We start from the raw sequence: 4,586 nt of genomic DNA, 5'->3' as shown, positions 1-4,586 counted from the left end.
TCCTATCTCGAGATGTTTTCAACTTCCACCTAATCTTGATTACTTCTTGCTCCATTTCTTTCAACATGTCAGGTCCAAAAACCACTCTATTCACTGGGTCATCCCAACTAACAGGACCTTTACACTTTCAACCATACAATGCCTTAAAAGGACTCATCTTGGGTGACCCCTGATACCCATTATTGTATGTAAATTCCATTAATGGTAGAAATTCTTCCCACTTATTTAGCTGATGCATGACATACGTTCTCAACATGTCTTCTAGAATTTTGTTCACTCTTTCTATTTTCCCATATTTTCGAGGATGACATGTGGTACTAAAAACTAGTTGGGTTCCAAAGCCAACAAACAATTCCTTCCAAAAATTGGAAGTGAACTTTTCATCTCGATCTAATATGATTTTCTTAGGTACACAATGTAATTTTAATATTTCCTTTATGAATATCTAAGCTATTTCAATGGATTTGAGGGTGGACTTGACAACTATGAAGTGAAATGATTTATTTAACTTGTCCATTATCACCATAATGGAATAATTGTATTTGGTTATTTATGGTAATATTGTAATGAATTCCATAGATATGACTTCCCACTTCCACTCAGGAATTGGGATTGGTTGTAGAAATCCTGATGGATTCCTACATTCTACATTGAATTGTTGGAATTCTAGGCATTGGAAAATGTATTCAAAAACTTCCTTGTTCAATAATGGCCAATAATTTTTTTTCTTTATGGTTGTTATCATTTCTAATAACCAGGATGAATTGAGTAAGGTATCTTATGAAACTCATCCATGATGAGCCTCCTTAAATTAGCTATACAAGGAGCATACCATCTATCTTTGAACAACACCATACCATCACCAATGAGCTTGTAGCTTTCACTCATTGACCATTTGGATCCTATTACAAGAATTCCATCACATGGTAATTCTCACCATGTATAAATTCTTCTTTAATCCTTTATTTGCCTTTAATTTCACAAGTGCTCATAGCCACCAAGTGGGCCACTCACAAGCTTCTACTAAGTGCATCGCTACCTTGTTTTAATCACCTTTAATTTTATTTATCTCAAAATGAAATTCGATGATCAAATCCAACCATATAGATTGTTTATCATTCAATTTGAATTGCTCAAACAAGTATCTCAACCCTCCATAGTTTGACATCAACGCAAACTTTCTTCCAAGAAACTAGTGCCTCCACATTTTTAAGGCATGCACTATTGTTGCAAGCTCCAAGTCACAAGTGATAGATTTCTTCTCATGTTCATTTAATTTCCTCGACTCATAAAAAATCACAAGTCCTTACATTAGGACCCCACTTAGTTCTTTCTTACAAGCATATGTACAAACGAAAAAGTCAAGTTCTGGATCTTCTATTTTTAAAATAGGTGCACATATGAATAATTTTTGAAGTTTCTCAAAAGTAGTTGCACACTCTATTGTCCATTGAAATTTGACTCCTATTCTTTGTATAAATGTGATTGGATGCCCAATATTTGAAAAATCTCAAATGACCATTAGTAATATCTGTCTAATCTCGTGAAAGGTATAACCTCTTTGACATTTTGAGGAGTGGGCCATTCCAATATAGCCTTGATATTTTTAATATCTACAACCATTCCTTTTGAAATGAAATTCACCAAGTATTAAACTCGTGTTTTGAAGAATTCAATTTTGTTGAGTTTGGCATACAAATTATGATCCCTTAACAGTTAATTACAATACTTCTTTCAAGTTCTCTTCCTGCTCTTTTTTGGTCTTTGAGTAAACTAGAATGTCATTCATAAAAAAGTACAATTTTTTCCAAATATGAGCTAAGGAAATTTTTCATCATGTACATGAATGTGGCTGGTGCATTTGTGAGACCAAATGGAACCACCAAAAACTCATAGTGTCTATATCTCATCCTGAAGGTTGTCTTGTCGATTTTTTTATCCTTAATTCAAACCTAATTGATAACCAGATCCTAAATCTATTTTAGAGAACACCACATCCCTTCTCAGCCGATCGAATAAGTCATTGATTCAGGGTAGTAGGTTCTTGTTCTTCATAATAACTTTATTTAGTTATCGGTAATTAATTCACAACCATAGCTACCATATTTCTTTAAAAAATAATGTTGGGTATCCCTAGGGTCACACACTTAGTCTAATGTACCCCTTATCCAACATTTCTTTCAACTGGATTTTCAACTCCACTAACTTTGGTGTTGATGTAGTAGAAGTTCTATAGCTGTTGCAACACCAACGTGATTTGGATCACTTTTACAAAGTGCACAACCCAGACCATTGGAATTTGGCTACTATATTAATTAATTCAAGGAATAATTCATAGAGAAAAAACAAAGAGTAATTTGAGTTTGCTCAAGAGAACACATAAAGATATTTAAATCATTAGAGAAATTTTGAGGTCTAAAATAAGCCTCAAAATCAAAATGTACAACTAAAATAAAATTGATAAGAACCAATAGGATTCATGATGATGATGTCAACCATGGGGGATGATTCACCATTTTTGGAGTAAAAAAGGAAAAGGATTAAAAAAAAAAAACTACTTTTCTAACTCATATTTTGAACTTACATCCATATGGTTTTACTCAAATTTCAAGAAGAAGCACCCATTATATTTGGAATTTAATTCCCCATCCAAGGAGTAGCCATGTTACATACTTTTGATGGACCCTGCTACATGAGAAATATGTGAAAATTGTGATTGTAATCAAATTTTTTCACGTATTTCTCATTTTTCGTGTAGCACGGTCTATCAAAAGTATGCAACATGAGTAGTCCTTAGATGAGGAATTATATTTTGCATCTAATGAGTGATCTTGCTCAAAATTTGAGTAACACTGTAGGGATAAGTTGAAAATACGAGTTGAAAAAGTAGTTTTTTTTTTTTTTCCTCTAAAATTTGATGATGTAATCTAATCTAATTTTATTATTTCCACTATTATTTTATAATATTCCTTAGGAATCCCATTTTAGACCTCAAAAGTTCTCTAATGATATTTTATTTCATTCAAAATGTGTTGTTACTAATCCGTAAATTACTGTGGATATTCAACTGGACAGATCATCACAACAGATCTGATAATATTATATTAAAAATATGAGATTCTACACCATTACAGTTTTATTTAATTTCTAGATCTATAAAATTAATTGTAATTAGTGCATGCATGTAAAAGTAAATCATCAAAAAAATGTAGAGAATGACAAAAGAAGATCACACACACACAATACACAAGATATGCTCTTTGAGAAACCCTTTTGGTAGAAAACCCAGCTGGAATGTGAGGTCACTTCGCTCTCTTTCTCTATCTGGAAATATGGTTGCAGATACAAAGAAGTAATGTATGTGGCCTATGGGCTGCTACAGTGCACACATCATCTTTGTGTGCTCTACTATGGAACAAAATTCTCTTGAAAGAATGGAATGCCTCTTCCTCTGAGTGGCCTGGTTATAACACAACCCGATAGCCTACTAGTGGTTAAGTTTGACTATATAAACTCTTAAATAGAGTTACAAAATATACTCTTCTAGAGTATTTTACATCACAAACACATGGCTAGCTCCTTTTCCATTAATAATGGGTGCTGACATGGCATCCTCCCGAACTATAGGTGTGAAAACAGGAAGGCCAACTTCTATGTGACATAACGTTTGCATATGGACTCTGATTGATGCGATTCTTACGCTGTTGGAAATATCTGTGTGTAGAATAGCATGAAAAGTTGTTGTGCTTTAGTGGAAATTTTTACCCCCAATAAACATTGTTTAATGCCTCAAAACTCTCCCGAAAGGTTTCAGACCCCGTATTGCCAAACTAGGTCATGCCAGTAAAAACGGTCCCATGAGTTGATTCCTCCACTTTTTCTACTCCAAATGCATCTAGGTGGATGACAAACAATATAATGATCCAATTCGGATAAGAACTCCCCATTTTTGGAGGATTTTTTTCCCCAAAATATTTTACTGTGAGCTGAGGAAAATTTTCCTCCATCTTCTCTCTGGTGTATCATTTAGCTTAGCTTGGAAGTTGTCCCTTCAATCCAATCTACCAAAGGTCTTGTTGTCCTTGTCTTGTAGTTATGGAACTCTCTTGCAAAAATATATCTTCTGTCAACTCTACCTGAGTGTCTAGTGCCAAATCCTCCAGAGAGGGTAGGACCTATTCCTCTTCCTGATCTAGCATGAAAGACCCATAGGGTTTTAAATTCTCCACATTTACAACTAATTAAATGTGCATATATGTTGGTAAATTGAGTCGATAGGAATTATCACTCACATTTTCCAATATCTCAAAAGGACCATACCTTAGAGCCTTGATTTTCTTTCCAAGCCCCTACAGCCTCTCCTTGTTCAACTGTATCCATACTCTGTCTTCCACCTTGAATGATTTCTCTGTTCTGTGCTAATAATGACTGGCCTTATGCTTCACTTGCGACTTCTACAGTGTTTCCTGTACCTGTAGATGGATCTACCTAATATTCTCTATAATTTTTTCAGCCCTCAAAGCATCTCTGTAATGTCTTCCTTCACTCCTCCTTGCTACCCATATGAAATATCCAAAGGTGAAGGT

The sequence above is a fragment of the Pinus tabuliformis genome, chromosome 4_2 (genome assembly GCF_031772625.1).
Source record: "Pinus tabuliformis cultivar Carrire ecotype Pingquan chromosome 4_2, CPIR1, whole genome shotgun sequence".
NCBI classification, from domain to species: domain Eukaryota; kingdom Viridiplantae; phylum Streptophyta; class Pinopsida; order Pinales; family Pinaceae; genus Pinus; species Pinus tabuliformis.
Note: the sequence above shows the minus strand (reverse complement) of the source record.